Below are 18,024 nucleotides of genomic sequence, written 5' to 3' on the forward strand. Positions count from 1 at the left end.
GGGACGAAGTGCATAATTGGTAATGCTCCTGCTGCCCTCGTGACCGGCGACCTTGGTTGGTCGAAGATCGTGGACAGACTCGCGAAAGCAGTCTTTATCCTGCTCTGGTTCGCATTCCTCCATTTGTCTGTTCATGTATTCAAGGCACAATGCGCACGCAGGCGAAAAACCGTGCATTCTGCTCCTTTGCGTCGAGAAACGAAGCTCGTGATTCCTTGCTTCGCCGGTCACTCATACTGGCGGTCCGTGCCAGTTCGCTTCCCTCCCATCGCGACAAGCCTGCTCGTTGGCTCCTCGACATTGCTATCTCGCTCATTCTCACGCCTCGACGGATCGCTTAACGAGTGCGCTCGTTGCACCAAAAAACACAAAATAAATAGTGAATCACGTAACTAGGCCGGGAAAGTATTTGTAAGTCCGTAGCTCGCGAGAACGAGGCTTCGGTTGTCAATGCTCGTGTGCTGTGAGCTCGCCTATTTCCTGGCCGAGGTGCGCATGATACTATTGAAATATATATAATCTAGTGTTTGAAATCTGTACATCTTCGGAATTTTAAATCGGTTAACTTCCTTTCATATGTACCTAATGGTTTATAATCTGCTCTGTTTTAGAGCTTATTTTCAAATTTTTTCACATCGACAACTGAAATTGTAATAAATCTTCATTAAGACATCTCATTAGATATTATTTTCAATTCAATTGGTTTTTACTGACAATCTGTCCTTATCTAAACTTGTAAATGAAAGCATGCGGTTAATAGTAATGTCATATTTCTGATAATAACAAAATATAAAGTTCTTTGAAATAGGCAATACAGCTCTCTATCTTTCATGCTGTCACTTGCTAATTAATTTATATAAACTTCATGGTCAACTCTTTTACTCTCATTTGATTAACCATGGAAAATTTTATAGTTATAAAATGAAATAGGCCAATTACGAAATCTGAAGGAAAATTATGTAAAATCATATGAAACATAACTGTATTTTCGCTGTCTGCGTGAAAGAAAAACTGTGGTCAATTAATTCATTTATATATGTACATAAATAGTATGTTTATGAAAATAAATAAATATATAGTTGATATAAGTTTAGATATTAAATATGTGTTTGTAATTATATCAAAACTAAAAATAGGTTGAAAACTAATAAAATTTTTAATTTTCCTAAAATAAATAAAGAACTTATAGCTGATATTAATACGACTGACGTTGGAAGTGTAGCAGTATAAATTAAGGTGGCTCCTACGCGCTGCTTCATATCATGAAGGGGTCCCGTTGAGAGTTTTATCAAACTGTGAAATTTTTGGCAGAAATAAGTTTATAAAATAATTCTAATTTCAACTAGTCATTGAAATATCTTTAACGTCATTTAATAATAAAAATACTAGAAATAATATTTTTGTAAGTCCCCCTTCTGACTTTTCGTTTCTAAAATACATCTATTTGATATAACTTTTATGAGATATCTTACTGATTAGATCGATAATCAATGCGTTTTTCTTTTAATATGGTTTCAGTAAGTTTTCTTGAATAGTATAATGGTTTTTGGAAGAATCTATTAGTTAGTTTTTAAATTATATATGATAAATGAATATACATGAACGTATTAATCTAACCTATCTTGTCAAATTTTTATATTTTCCCTTTTATAATTTCTCATAAGTTAGATCGATAATCACTTTTTATTAAAATCTCACAAAAAAGCTTAAATGTTATAATTTAAAAGGTATTGTTTATTTTCTTTTCCCATGGACAACTCGCGGGAGCCACCATAAAACGTCATTAAAGTGATTATATTTTTGCAGTATTCAAAATTTTATGTTATTAAATTTTATAATAGATGGTAAAATAGACAAAAAGAATGCAATTATAATGAGAAATAGAATATACATCACAATTGATTTTATAAAATATTAAAAATATTGAATATTTTTAATATTAATATTTAATAGGAAGAATTGAACAACACTTTTTTCTTAACTATTAAATATAAAATTGTTTTTATTTTACTTTTTAATTCGTATTAACTTGGAATGATATTACGTTTATTTTGTACATAATATATATAAAATATGTACGCTTTTGTATTTAATACATGCTAAATATGTGCAAAAAATATTTGTACATATTTTGTACCTTGTTTGCGGAATAAATATATAGGAATAATATATGTACAAATTATATATAAAATTTGTTCAATTCTTTTCGGCGGTAGCGGGAGGGGGGGGGGCAGAGAATTCCAGTGGAATAAAGAAAATTTTGCAGACACATATCTATAGCTATGATTAGATTATTGTAAAAATAATATGCTAAACATTTATATTTAATATTCACGGCACAAGTTTTCATTTATAAAGAAAATACCAAACTAACAGATTTGTTGATATTTGTATTAGCATTATGCTTTTTTGAAGAACACTGAAATTTTTTAATGTACAGAAAATTTAATTTTTCGTGTATCATTATTTTCATGTAGTTTTAATTTTTCTAATATAAATTGACTTTTTTAAAACTTAATATCTGTTTTATTTTTTAAAAATCATATGTTGAAATAATTAAAAAATTTACTTTTAAAGGTTATAAATTAGAAAAATCTTTATAATAAAAAGAAAATTAGAAAAATCCAATATTAAGGTTTTAATGAAAGTCAGATTCAAACACAGGTATGCATCATTTTCAACATGTCGCTGACCTCAGTCTTTTCAGGAAAACCGTTTATACAAAAATATGAATTTCAAATTTTCCAGTTACACGAAGTAGCAAAATTAATGACGCATTTTTCAACTTAAATTTTCTAATTAGATTGTAAAAACGGCAACGAAATCACAATTTTTCAATGTCATCGGGATAATTGGAAAAGAAGACAAGTTTAACCAACCATAAAAAGGCCCCCTTCGAAATTCTCTGTAAACCTACACTTTTCGAATGGAAAAAAGCTTAATTTTCATTATTGTTTTATTTATATATATATTCTACTTTCAAATTTTGAGAAGCAAAACGATTATACATTGAATAATAAAATTTAATAATATATTGGGTATCCACTCGAAAATCTAGATATTTTTAATGTAAAATTTTATTTGCCTGCATCAAGTATTTGCCATCAACAAATGCCTAAGTCAACAGAACCATTTTTAATATTGACACATCGCCTATATACCTTCAAATGGTTTTCAGATTTAAGCCGAGCGAGTAGAAAAATGGTTGTCCAGTTTCATAATGATTGCAGTCAGACGCATTTAGACGAAATCAATATTGCTGAAAATGTAAAAATATGAAATAATGAAAAAAATCGAAAATTTTCAATATATCTTCTAAATGTAGATTAATCGCTTTCAAAATGTGTTCGATTGTTTACTAAAGAAAGATGAACAGAAATGAAAAAAATCTGATAAAATTAACGTAAAGAAAAGTTGCAATAACTTTGAAAAATATCGACTGATGGTTTTGAAAAATGAATGAATTTAGGTTTTAGAGAGGAGAAACGTTACTTTTGAGTTGCATAAATATTGCTGGAGCTGATGAACAGTAAAATGTACCAATGTTCAAGACATTCACATATACCAACACACATGCATACATTTTTGGGATCCGAACTTTCTCTAAAAATATAATTTTCAGAAGAAGCAACCCCGAATACATAAAAAATTTAAAGTAAGCAATAAAAAGTTTTCACAATTATGAAGTAAAATGCGTTTTCTAAACCTGAAATCACTGCTCTAAACTTTTATAGCTATATAGCTATAACTATTATAGCTATAATTTCAGGTAACATTTTTGGCCATTATTTACTTATGAATTTTCGGGCATTTCTTTTCAATAGGATTCTCAGTGTTTTTTTTTATTTTACGATTCGGCTCGTAGTAAATTATGAAAATTTATATTTTAAATATTTTTTTATCTTCTTAAGGTAACGTATTTAGCATCAAAGCTCACAGAACAAACTGTAAAAACCTAGCATACAATTGGCATTTAACAAATCAGGGTAATTAGTATCATCTTGAAGATATGTAAAATATTATGAATTTACTAAAGTTTCTTTTCAAAAGGATCCTCAGTGTTTTTTTTTATTTTACGATTCGGCTCGTAGTAAATTATGAAAATTTATATTCTAAATATTTTTTTATCTTCTTAAGGTAACGTATTTAGCATCAAAGATCACAGAACAAACTGTAAAAATCTAGCATACAATTGGCATGTAACAAATCAGGCTAATTAGTATCATCTTAAAGATATGTAAAATATTATGAATTTACTAAAGAGTTATATCATAAGGTAGAAATGACACGTGGTCATTTGTAGCTTTTAAAAGTTAAAGTTATATACAGTAAAGCTAGTGCGAATTCATGTAGCAGTTATATAACATTAATTCATAAGAAGAAGTATTCAGCTACCTTATGATGTTGCGTAATATCAAATTGGTAGCAGAAAGTGCTCATTATTTAAAATCAGCAGTTACAATAATATTAACAATCGTTGTAGCTTGAATTAATAATATTGACATTAAAACTTCATATAAAGCATTTGATATTTCGTTATTCAATCTTTCATCAAATGTTTTAGTATCAACATGATTTCGCGGTATACAGGAAATAGGAGCTGTTTTACTATTGAGTTATTTTTGAGTACCTACTCATTGTAAATTTATTATAAGTATATTACAATCATTTCAATTTTCAATGTGAAATGAATTTATATAAAATTATAATAGTCCAATTGTACCATGCAATACGAAATAGTATAGAAACTTGCTAGTTAGAATTAATGTATGAATATAAACGTTTTTTCTTCTATAGACTTTGAAGTAATTAAAAATTATATTTTTTAATTAAAGTGTTTTCATTTAAAATCTAATGTATGAAGTTGATTATTTAAAAATTGAATACTTCGTACTTTTATGACGAGATGTAGCCATCTACCTTGTCAATGATTTACTAATCTACTACACCTTGAAATTATCTGCTGTTGGTAAACAGGAAGTTTTCTAATTGCGGAACGTGGAAACAAGGCGGGAATAGTATACTTAGACCTATAAAAAATGAACCAAATATATCAAACGAAGGTGAAGTCTAGAACAAACTTATTAGTTTTATCGTAAAAAATATATCTAAAGTTTTCCTATTGATGATCATTAAATATCCTCACAAATCAGATATGGATTGAAACAATGACATTTAAGTAGAGATAATATTAGTATGTTACAGCTATAAAAGTTGCAAAAGTAGCTGATGAAAGTGAATTAACAACGCTAAATTGACACAATTATAAGTGTTCAGTGACAATTTAATGGGCACTTATCAAAATGTAGAGCAAGGTGCAAAGCAAAGTAGTATTGGCAGGTTGTGCAGTTGTGCTGTGCCAAGCAAGACGGGAGGAGGCGCCCTCTTGCGTATGCCGCGTGCAACAAAACGGCTGAGAGAAAGACAGAGAGAGAGAGAAGCTTGAGGCTTGAGCCGCTTGAGGCTTGAGTTGAAGTGTAGATATAGGCAGACAAGCAGGCCGGGGATCAGTGCGAGCGTGAGTTGGAGCGTTAAACGTAAAAGAGGCAGTGTTCCGTGAGCGGCGGTTCATCTCGGACGTGGTGTATCGGTCGTGTATGTGTTCGTCGTGCGAGCTAACCGCTGCGGCGATAATGCCATTAACTCGGCGAGCTAGTAGCCATCGAATTTCCTGAGGCAGGTCTGCGAAAGCGCGCGACGACCAAGCGACTAAGCACGGACGAACGAGAGAGAAAGAGAGGGGACTGTAAAGTGAAACGCCCCGCCGAGAGGACGACGCCTTCGCTGGAAAAAGCACCTAGCAAGCGAGTTTATCAGCGAGGGAGGCTGCTCGCCGCACGGACGGCACCTTCCATAGATCCAGAGAGAGAAAGAGAGAGAGAGAGAGTGAGGGACAAGTCCAGTCTCACAGTGACTGTTTACTTTGCGGTGAGTCCATCATTAACTGCATATATACCTACTCGCTGCCTGCTTGCCGCCGGCGCTCTTTTCACCATAGCTATTCATACCTTCCACCCCGCGCTTATCATTACGCTCGTTGGAACGTACTTCTAATCTAGGCTTGTATGCATATCTCTCTGAACTTTTAGGGGAAGTCGGTCGGTTTTTACTTTTCTGAAAAGTCAACTCTAACTCTCTTCTCTTACGATGCGCACACGCACAGGGAGAGAAAGAGAAAGAACGAGGTAGTGGGAAGAGTATGCAGAATCAACTCAACGATAGTAATCGCTAGCGCTTTCGACGAGAGATTTAATCTAGGGATGTGTTGCAAATCCGAAACTCCAAACGGCCGATGGAAAAGACCTCGCACGCGACAACGTTCTAACCCGTTATTTAAGACTCCCTTGTTTGAGGTTAGGCTGAGCTCCGTTGCCACGGCGATCGCCGTACGCGGCCGGGCCCGGCGGCGTCGCCTCTTTCTCTCTTTTCCTTGTCCTCTCTTCCTCTTTTCTCTCTACACTCAACATGTCGTTGTGCGTCTGTTGCTCTGTATGAGTGATATCTCTGTCTGTCGAAATTCGCCGCCATTTTCTCAATCAGGAGAAAGATCGAACGCGAAAAACAATGTACGGCTGTGAACATTATGCTTCAGGTAATTAAAAAAATGCAATTCCATTTGTCAATTATTATCGGAAACAGGCGCTCGTTGTTTATCAACAAATGAACACAGAAAAAGGAACACGAACGGTCTTGCGAATCGTATCAAGGTAGATCATTCAAAAATTCTCTACTCATAACAAATTTTTCTTATGCCCCATTCTGTACGTTTCTACGAATGGGAGTCCGATATGTAAAGTGACAAACAGACCGGAAAAATATTTGAAAATCAAAACAAATGCTCGTGGAATGTCGTAAGTCAACTTGAAGCAACTGATCGTGATTCGATGAAGCTCTATGTTTGACAAAGCCAACGCAATTATCGTGAAATGTGCAGTTGAAGGAAACAATGGAATATAGGTAGAAGTGAAGCATGGGTATTATTTGGCTGGCTGACGATCGTGGAGGTAACAAAACGGCGTTGTAGACACAAAAACCGGCGTCTAGAAAGAGAGCGAGTGTTGCTCATGATTGGCTGGCGTGCTGTCTCGCTTGATTTCAGCCGGTTTGTCGAGCGCGAGAGAGAGAACCACGGTCGAAGCTCGGACTGCTGCCGGCTGCAACTACACCACAGAGCCACTATCGTCACCGGCGAGACTGGTGCTGCTATTGCTGCACACGCCGCGCCCTTCTCACAGTGTTTTTCAAACAAAAGCGACAGCCGAGAGCGCAATTGAGAGAGGGCGGTTCAGCCGAGGGAAGAAATTTAACAAGTGCGTGTGCGCCATGTTCTTACGTCCTAATAAACGAGAAAACTATACGTTTGTGATTTGAGGTTAGGCCCTCGCCCAGTGTTCGACTCGAGCTGTTCACCCGAGTGCCGCGTAGCTGCCTTTACTGATATTGGCCTACAATGATTCTCTTGTTATGTTAAGTGAGTGTTTGTTGATACTGTGTCGAATATCAGAATAGCAGATGCTAATTGTTTGCTTGATGTATCTCCTGTGACAACAAATGCTCAGCGCAAAGACCACATTTTATTTTCCGAGTGGTGAGTGACACACACACACATACGTATGTGTGTGTATGTATATATATACTTACATATATGTAGCCAGTTATTATTTTGTGGGCGTTATTTTGAGGTGTAATTATTTAATAAGACTGCAGGAGTGAAACACACTTGAGATAACGTCCCGCGTCGCGTATCTACTTGAACTGAATATTTTAATCGATAAGGACTTCGACTAAATAATATTAAAACATCGAGCAGGAATTCTTATATAAATTGTTCAATAGGATATCGGCTAATTATCAGGACGATTATATGATGTGCATTGCAAATCATATTCAACTAAAAGATGCAATTAATAATGGAAAAAATAAAAATGTAAGCAGATATAAGGTAGTTTTCTAGTAAGTGATCAACGAATGTATACGGAATTAGCAACAAAGTTAAAAAAGCTGAAGCGACGTTGATATTTTCTCTTCACGAATGGCACGTATAACAGCAGCGGCGGTGCGGAGTTCGGCCCGCACACACTCTCCCATATACATGTGCGATAATCTATGTTTAAACCATGACATCACCGGGATGCCGGAGCGCGCGCGAGTTAGCAGCGCGATGACGGAGCTTAGAATTTTTGAATCGGAACCTCGCCCTCGGCTTTATTATTTTTTGAGCATCCGATGAAAATAAGGACTATCTCTTAATCATTCCTTTCTTTTCTGAAGGTGGTAAAAAGAAATACACGATCGCCACTTGACGTCGCCATTATTTTTTCAGGTAATTTAATAGCCTTAACAGCTATCAAGATTGCTAACTTACAGCCTATCATTTATTAAAGCATTTTATTTTGGTGAAAGGCAGTATTGAACTTTATCCGCTTTAGTGCCAACAGAAAAATATTCGGTGTGATAATTTAAAATTAATAATTTTTAAAACATACGGCCGAACAAGAATGAATATCGAGTCTACTTTATCACAATTGTTTCTTGGTACCATAGGGTAGAACTAACTATCCGACCTAAAGAATGCACGGGTATAGAAACGTAACTTAGGCTATAATATAAAGTGGTAGTTGTATTTGCGTGGATTGCGAGGTCGTATACTTTCGAGGCTTAAAAATTCAACCAATTTATTGTTTTTACTTGAAAATAATTGCACTTGGCCGACTTCTCTTCGACGCAGACATTTCATGGCGGCGCAATTCAGAGCACTCAAACACATAATCTGCTTTGCAGAATCTGAAAAAGATAGCGTGGTGCGCAAGAGCATGAAGTATTAATGATATTTTTCGACACGCCCCAGAAGGCAGCTATGCATACGTGCGATTATGTAAAATGCACTTTCTCATGACTGTTTTACATTCTTAACAGTTTTAAGTCGCCGTCCTTTTTCAAGAGTCTAAAATCAAACCATGATGCAAGAGTGTCATCCAATCTTCCTCACTATCCAATTATAGCATGACCTCACGTTTATTTCACACCTTCGTACATACAATTGTTACTTTGCACGTGTGTGTATACTGCGTAACTTTGCATCCATTGCCATCTTTACGACTTTTTGGTCAACCTCGTACAACGTAAATATGTGAACGAGTTATAGGTTTATTGGGCATGCAACACCTGATCGTACTTTAATGACGTATCATATTTAGTAGTATTGTATTATCGAGCAACTGAACGTGTAACTGTAGAGTCTATTTTATGTTTAAATGACCACCTATGCCGAATCTTGTCATGAGAATGTGCGTAGCTTACTTGCCCCGTAGAATAAGCTCGAAATGTGATTTATATTCGTGAAAAATTGAATCGCTCTATTTCGGAAAGCCGACGCGGGCCAGCTGATTCACTTATTTTCGTCCAGCACGCAAACTCCTACTTTGGAACTGGGCCAATGCGATGTTACAGACATGAGTATTTTCACTTATCATACTCATTGTAAAATTTCTCATTTGCTCTCTAATCTCATTCATAAATTCACTTTGAATTTACGGCTTGAGTTTAATTTTTTTTTCTTTCGAAAGATCTATCGCAATATATTACTTCGGCAAAGTAATGTTACCATTCATTGACTGTTGAACGAAATATATTTCCAGGAAAGACTATTTATAATAATAGTTCACAACTTTTACAGTCAGAATTATAAAAAGATTATTTAAGGTTCATGGAATACATTTTTCGTAAAAAAGTGAACATGGCTTTAAAATCGCGAGACATTATTTTGTTACACAGATAGAGACGTTTTTTGATGGGAAGAAATGTGAGAAAACTATTTGGAGATGAAGGTTAAACTTTGATTTTTGACGCGTGACGCTCGTGACTACATATAGTTACGCAGCTGTTTCTTCCACGTAGCGAATGCTATAATTCGTTATGAATTATAGCACTCGCTCAGTGACATTAAACAATAAGAGTATCGTCATGGCACATCAAAAGCGCATTAATGCATGGAACAAATACGATTACCAGTTTTAAAATCGTAATCGTCAAAACGATAAGAGTGCGAAAATGAAGCTTCTTATTAGCGGGCTCTCGCAAACAAGAAAAAAAGACGGCGTAATGAATCAAAGTCGACACGACGAGTCTCCCAAGTATAATATATGGCAAAGTGTGTCTTCTAGCTCGATAAATCTAGTCAGTTTGCTCGGATGATAAGTAATCGGATTGAGTTTGTATTCGGGGTACCGACAAAGGAAAGCACGAAAGCGATAACCCCTAGACTCAATTTCGCCGTACCGATCGGTCAAGCTACAACTAGCAAATTATACCCGTAATTAGCGTGAAGAGTCTTCATTTTGCTCGCGTATGCTTACGAAATAGTCCCATTGACGTGTGCTCTATGACATTCCGTCGTCCAGAAAGATATGTGTAAGTAAGAGTACGAGTTTGATAAGGGTGTAGGAAGGGCGGGGCTCTAGTTATTGCTTGATACACATATATACGGACGAGCTATATCTCGGATAACGAGCGCGTGACTCAGAGATACATGCTCGGAGAGCGGTCGACTGTCAAAACTTAGGAAATTGGCTTTTTCGGTCGCTTCTTTCTCCTAGGCCTTTTCCCGGCTGTAGTTCTCATTGGAAACGCGCGCAAAATTATCAAAATCACTATTGGCAGTACGAGTAAAGGCGTTGCAAGTCTTCGAGGCTCGGGAAAACTAGTAGCCGCGCGGCACCGATTAATCGACGTGCTGTCGCGCAAACTGGAGAATCAATGCGGGAGCTCTTTGGCAGCTCGGTGAAAAATTAGGTCAGGTCGCGCATGCACGCACGCAAAAGCCGCCCGGAAGCTTTTCAGCGGTGAAATCGCCTTAACAACCGCGAGGCGGCCAAGCCCCCTGTACTGCCGCGATAACAGCCGAGGTGGGAAGAAATCTGAAGGAACTGGATCGATCGATCCATAGGTATAAGCTGCGAGTAACTGAAGTAGTTGCATCGCTCTCCAGGGATCCTGTTGACCGTCGGTGCGCCTCCGTCCTTTAATGGACAAAAGATAGGCTTTTTCTTGGCATTGCTAGAAGTGGCCACTCAAGCTCTCGGCGCGCAGACTTTGCACAGGCACATTTTTTCTCTTTTTGTTAGCGTCGGAGAGAGAGAGAGAGGGGAACGGGGAGGGGGAGAAATTCGAGTCCAATTATCAAGTCATTGCTCACTCCTTTCTTCTTCGGTTCGCTGAGCTAGGCATTTTCCGTTTCGTCAAGAGGGACAGGTAAGCCAGAGAGACCAAGAGAAAGAGAAGGGGGGCCGATCGACAGCCGCGGTCACCTGTCACTCCTTCATTTGCCCGAGCTAGAGAGAAACTATGTTTGCACACGCGGGCGACTGAAGAAGAGAGCCGATGCGTCTGCACCCGCTGCACCACCACTAGCGATATGTCACCTTACTGCTTCAGCTTTCCATTATCGCCGAGTAACAAAACCGTAATTATTCTTAATCTATTCTCTCCCCCTCCCCCTCCCTCTCTGTTTGCTTGCACGGCCATCACGTCGTGGCAGCAGTTAGTTCAGTTTGCAAAAGCTTATTGTCAATGCTTTCGAAAGTCTAGTCTTATTCAACAGAGCAAATCGCAAATGCTTATAAATTACTTCGTCACGAACGAATACGCACACGTCGAGAATCGATCGTCATTTCCATAAATACTCTTGTCGCAACTGATATCGACTGTTGAAACTCTATGTGTTTCATATTTACTGTTATATTTGATCAATGTCGGTTGATCTACAAAGTTTTAGACGTTTACCTTATAAAATTCAAGTTCAAGGCGATCAACGTGACTCATAGATTCGCTCTAGCCATTTTTTTTATTCGCGCCTCAGGCATCGTAACGAGCCACTTAAATTTCCATTTGAATCTTGGTATAATCTCAAACGCAGTAATTATGATAATTCAGTTGAAAAAAGATGTTTGGGTAGATCATTTTTAACACTTTATGAATTCATTCGACGCATTACGGACTATACAGAACTACCGTTCGAATAAAGTTGCACGCAAAGAACGGATGTGTATCATTGTGGCGTGTAAGATAGCGTCGATTGCGTATAAGCTTGGCAAATCTTTAGATGTACACACTATGCAACGAAGAGAGAGAGAGAGAGAGAGAGAGAAAGAGAGCTTGGCACGTGCGTGGCTGTGGCTCGGCGCTCGAGAGGTCAGTGCACGCGCGAGTCAATGTTTATGCGAGGGCGCGGGGTAGAAAGAGGAACCGCGTGCGCGTATGCGCGTGCGTGTGACGGTAATCGTACTGCATGCACACGCTATTTCGGACTCTCGTTTTCTTGTCTGTTTTATTGTTGCGCCGAGGTGGTGACTTCTTCGGGCAGTACTGTTATTGATCTCAGCGTCGGATTTTATAATTAACCGGTGACAAAAATTAAGATAATCGTAATGCTGGCAAGTTAAATAATTGATTTCAATTGATAATGATTAAATAGGAGGACACGTATACGGCAGCATAGGTTAAAATATACGAGAGTGCGGTTACCTGGCACAGCACGAGGGGGCTAGCAGGGAGAAAATCGTTGGGCAGGAAAGAAAAAAAAAGAGCCTAAAGGTTAGTTTTTTCTGCGAATTCCACGCTCGTCGGATCGATAGTGGTGGAGCGCGCGTGTTTTCGACGAGTTGTGGTTTCTCTTACGCGTGTTCTGTATCTACGGCTGGCTGCTTAGTAAAGTGGGTGACGCATTTATAAATTCATATATCGATCAAGCGGTTCTTTAAAATAAAAACGGAAACTTTCTTTCGATAAACTGTTGACGATGTTGAAGGCAGGTCCGTAGATTCGGTGGAAAGTAAATATTACGTCGATAGACAATCTTCTAGCGAATAATTGCGCGAATCGTGTCAGACGCGAGCAAACAACAGGACGAAAGACAAAGTAAAGAAAAGAAAAAAAGAAGCCTGGAAAAGTTGGTATCTAAACGAAAGCATCTGTGCATATTAGTGCGCATCCTCCCTGTACAAACAACAACATATAATGAAGGCTGTCTGTTGGGAACTCAGGCGCCCAACGCGCGCGACAAAGTTATCAAGCGCATTTTATTTTCTCGCCACCTGCTCGCTAGTGCGCGCACAATGGTACACGCCTACGCTTCCGCTTTCTCTTGCAACGACGAGGCGCGTGCACACCATTCGACAGGCTATAAAATTGCGCCCCGCTAATTCCCAGAGAATGAGCGCATTGTCCACGCTCAATTTCACTTTGTATGATTCATGGTCCGCGGAGTTTGTCGTCTGTGTCGCACGGTCTCGCAGACGGACACTCGTAAATTCAGACTTCTCTAATGAGAGATGCATTTTGTCTTTTTTCTCCTTTGGCACTGTTTTCATCGATGCTTGTTGAAAGTACGAGTTGGCGTAATCCTTGATAAACTGCGCGAGTTGAGTCCGTCTAGCCGACTTATAAACGCTACTTATGACAAATGACTACGTTCACATGGCCGAGCTGTTCTCTAACGCATTTTCTCCTCTGATTGCAGGTTGCCACGAAAGCTTCAAGCCTAACCTCCATTAGGTGAGTAAATCGATTTATAATGAATTCATCCTGGCGTGCGCGCTCCAACACACCAATGTGCATTCGTCGGAATGGATATGGCCCTAAAAAGGAAACAAGGGAAAGCGCTTTTCTGCTTCTTAAATATACACCCAGGCACAGTTGTTCGATGGGTTGGGCTTATATTTTAAAGAGGGTGGGTGGAGAAAGACCATAAAAATCGTCTGTGGCACGCGCGCCCCACGTCTTCCAAGCTGCCTCTGAAAGCTATAGAGCGAGATTATTCGGTTTGTCGTCGTGTTATTCGTAGGCCGGCATTTCTGGCATTCCTGAACCAGAAATAGATATACATATAACCTTTCTCGCAGCTTGGCAAGCGCCTCGGAGCTTTGAGAGGATATACCATCGTAGTCGAACTTTGTCTGCGGCATCGGGACACGTTGCGTCGTGGGTCGATGTACTCGCTGCCCAGCTGCAAACAGCATCGTCATCGACGTCATTGACAGCGGAACGCAATCGTATCTTTCAACGAGTGGACAACTGTCAATCTATCGCCTGCCTTATCTAACTTTCTCTCTCTCCATTTGATGATCGTTTTTCCATTTGATTTATCATTTTTATCATTGCATTTGCTGCCTCTCTCGTTGCACTCTCTATTCGTTTCCGTCGAATTGTCCCTTCAACTATCATTTTCGTCCGCAGGCGGGATATGTAACATCATTTGTTCAATAATCTTGTTGTGCCAAACGAGATAGCGCGAGATGAGCTTTGATCGCTCGCTGCGAGGAAAAAAGTAGACTACATTCACACAGTTTGGCTTGGTGGTTAGTGAGGCTAGTTTGACTCGTACCATTAAGCAGTAAAAAAATGGATTGTTGTAAACGACTAATCCGTAGTAAGTTCACACTTTCTGCGGGCTCACTGGCGTCGAACGGCACTGAGTCAAAGGCTCGACGTGCTTTATTTCGAATCTTTTCTATTTCACACGTACGCCGGTCGAGCCTGCGCAAGTCAACCTTATTGTTCTCTCAACGAGAGCAAGGTCAGAGAGCTTCGCGAGTGCGACTTTCACAATCGAGAGCGCTTTGGTGTGATGAGCCGAGCAAACTAATGTATATACGATGATGCTTCTTTTCCTCGGGCGAACAATTAGCGATAAACGATCTAGCGGAACATCGTTGAAATTAACAGTATGGAATGATTCCGTGTGTGATACAGGTACTGCAATACGGATCATTAACTCGAAATAAAACGGCTGGCGAGAGCTATTAAGCTAATGAATGGTAAACGCCCACACCCAGGAACAATCGGCAAAGGCGCACGAGCGCAACTGATACTGTGACCTTTGGAGCAAAAAACTTTTAAATTGATAGCATTTGAGGGAAGCTAAAAAAAGTCATTGAAAGATTCAGCGCGTCCTTGACCATCCCGCGCTCGCACACTGGCCAATAGCACATGCATTATGTTGCCGAAGAACAGCCTGCCGCGTCCGTTTTAAATGCATCGCCAGAATATTATAGACTAATCCAATGCACGATTAGAGAAGGTTAGCAAAAATATGTTTTTGACAGGTAGCTTTGAAGAACGAAAGTCATCTTCTGTCCAAGTAATAAAAAGCACTTTGATCAGATCCGAGTATACGTAGTCTGGGGTTTATGCTGCGCGCACGAATTTGGAAAAGCAGCGTCCTCTCGACGCCAGCAGCAATAGCGGCAGTAGCACCACCACCACCACCACCACCACCACTACCACCACCACCACCACCACCACCACCAGTAGAATCGACTGCCGCCTCCACGTTTCGGTATTGATCGAATCTCTCCTGGCAGGACGTCGCGACGCAGTGCGAGCGCCGCCACTGCCGCTGCTAGTGCCCTACCATTGGTGGATCCTCCATAGGAGTCCAATCCTTTTGGCCGTAGCTGTTTTGCTGTTTCACGCGCGCACGCGTGTACAAAACCAGCCAACAAAAGAACATCAAAGAAGCAGCACGATGGATGGCCAATGGGAAAGGGAACACGTGCGAGTGACTGTAGAGTACACTAATGACTGCTTCTTGGAATTCTCCATGTTGCGTTTTCTGATCAGAAAAATTCATTGTCCAAATGAAATTCGGCTTTGTCGCCAACTGTCGGATGGATCTTGTAGCAGGAACAGCGACAGGCTTAGATCTAAAATCTTGTCCGCTCAGAAGAAACGAAGCGCGTACAAGTGTGACGTAACTGTGGCCAGCGGAGAAGTATAACAGTCATTGGCAAAAGGTTGCGCAGCTGCAAGAGAGACGCGTCGAGTTGCAGAATTGCGGTATGCGTGCGCGAGGCGACGCCTCAGCGGACCAGCTGCTCGTTTGCCCCTTCGTTCGGTCTCTCGCTCGCTCTTTCGCGCGCGCGCCCTGCATGACCCGGAAGCCGCGTATTCGGGTTAAGTGCGCGCTTCCGGCAACAGAACGCGCCGGGTGATACGTGCAGCGCGTGCCTTCATCGATTACTATGCGCGCTTGCAGAGAAAAATAATAATAACACGACGACGGCACAGATGGCAGCAACTCATTTGCGGAAAATGGTCGGATCGATGAATGTAGCTTGGTAAGGAGTTGCGGGGCTATCGACTGCTGCGGAAATCTTGCTGATTCGGCGCTTCAACCGGTTGACCCACTTACGCGCTCGAGCAAGTTCTGCCGTGAAAACACTAACTTTGCAGTCTCGCCATGCCTACCTACCACTGTCGTACCTATGCAAGTCGCCCTTTCCCGCCATGGCTCTCCACTGCGCTCTGAATATTTACGAAGTAATTACAAGTAAATGCGCTCCTTTAATGTATCAAGTCGTCAAACACTATACTCTTCTCGAATAAAAATAAGCATCTCATTGGCAATTTGTAAAGAGCATCAATCCTGGAAGTAAAAAGTAAGAAAGCGAAATAAGGAGACGATGTCGTAATTACTAGCTCGTTGTCTTTCATTCAATAATCGTATGTCACGCCTGACTCATTCGCTGTCCTTTAACGGATCCGAGATCGATCGGCCCTAAATCGATCTTCGCACTCCTTCTGCACACGTGCTGCTATTTCCTGAGCACTCTAACTAATAGCGAGAAAGCCCAGCTAATTTTTGCTCGTTCACTCGCGTGTGCAATCTAATTGTGCCGATTCGCAGGCGTGTATCTCTTAATTGCAAGCGAGACACTTTAACGGCAGAGCCGGGGGATCGCACAGGAAGTGAGCGCGCGCTCGAAACTCAAGCTAAGCTAGATCGCGTTCATTCCGTAAATACTTAGATTTATCTCAAGGCGAGAAGCGCCTAGCCCGCCTAATATAAAAATCAATTGGCAGTTTGCTGCCGCGGAGCTTTCTCCGTTTAGCGTTCATCGAGGCGCGCACGTATTCGCATTGAGCAAACAGTGCGCGCTTCCCGCATCCACTACGAGACTCTTAATAAGGATCGGACGCCGGATATTATTCGCGCTTCGGCCTCCTCTTACCTTAAGCTGGCCCACGCGCAACGTAGCCGGTCGCGTGGGTGTCGCGATCTATCTACCTACTCTCCTTCTTTCTGCTCCTTTACTATCAGTGCATTCGGATGATCACGCGCTTGCTCTCGCCAACCGGCTTCTTTTGTAGATTCAGTTTTGGCACGCTTGCAACACGTACAGTGGAAATGTTGGATCAACAAGTCAGAGTTTGTTGAGCCCGCGAGTATTTTGGTCGAATGCCGTCGAGACCAAACGAAACAAGACAATCGGATAGATCGTCGGACCTTTGGTCTGCGTGGCGAGTGTTGGCACGGGAGACTCGCCGTGCTACCCAACGCGGAGACGCAACGTCTGACTATTTACTGACGTCTCTATAGAGAAAATCTCTCGCTGGTTTACATTATCCTGAAGTTACCTCCCGTTGAATAATGCCGCAGCTCGCGTCTCTAATTGAACTACAGCCGCGCGCGCCGAGGTCAGTCGACTTGTTCGGTGCAGTGTAAAAACTCGCCCCACACGCGATACATCTCCCTGTCGGGCCCCTCTACTCCACACACGGTACATCAGAATCCTGCTATCTACTGCTGCTGCTATGCGCTCGCAGATTGATAGCCAGATACTGATGACTTTATGGAGCGTTCGACGTTTTTCTCCATTAATTCTCTCTCTCTCTCTCTCTCTCTCTCTCTCTCTCTCTCTCTCTCTCTCTCTCTCTCTCTCTGGACTTGTAATTCCACCACGTGAGCGGAGTTATGATGAAAACTTGATTGAAATCTACCTAAAAGGGTGTAATCTGCGGTGCGGCTTCGTGTGTCAGAAAAAATAATGTCTCGAGAAACTGCTTACCCGCGATCATAACAGATTACTGTCTTTCAAAAGTTCCGTGAATGATCGACTTTAATAGTAGTTTTCAAGCGTTTGCTTCTCAACTGATAATTCCTGTGTTCATGCACAAGCATTTTCGAAGTTTTCTTAATTCTGCCTGCCGAAGGTAAACATTCGTAATTATGTTGATTCAAATATC

General features: G+C 40.4%; 1 long non-coding RNA gene across 1 annotated transcript; it reads left to right on the forward strand.

Annotated features, from left to right (window-relative positions):
- The first annotated feature begins 5,467 nt into the window (after positions 1-5,467).
- On the forward strand, positions 5,468-17,545 carry LOC131673581 (uncharacterized). Its single transcript, XR_009302719.1, has 3 exons — positions 5,468-5,928; positions 13,517-13,551; positions 15,102-17,545. It is a non-coding gene; the product is annotated as an uncharacterized LOC131673581 (long non-coding RNA).
- Positions 17,546-18,024: the final 479 nt, after the last annotated feature.

Source organism: Phymastichus coffea, unplaced genomic scaffold (assembly GCF_024137745.1).
Source record: "Phymastichus coffea isolate CEN01 unplaced genomic scaffold, Cenicafe_Pcof_1.1 PCOF00185, whole genome shotgun sequence".
NCBI classification, from domain to species: domain Eukaryota; kingdom Metazoa; phylum Arthropoda; class Insecta; order Hymenoptera; family Eulophidae; genus Phymastichus; species Phymastichus coffea.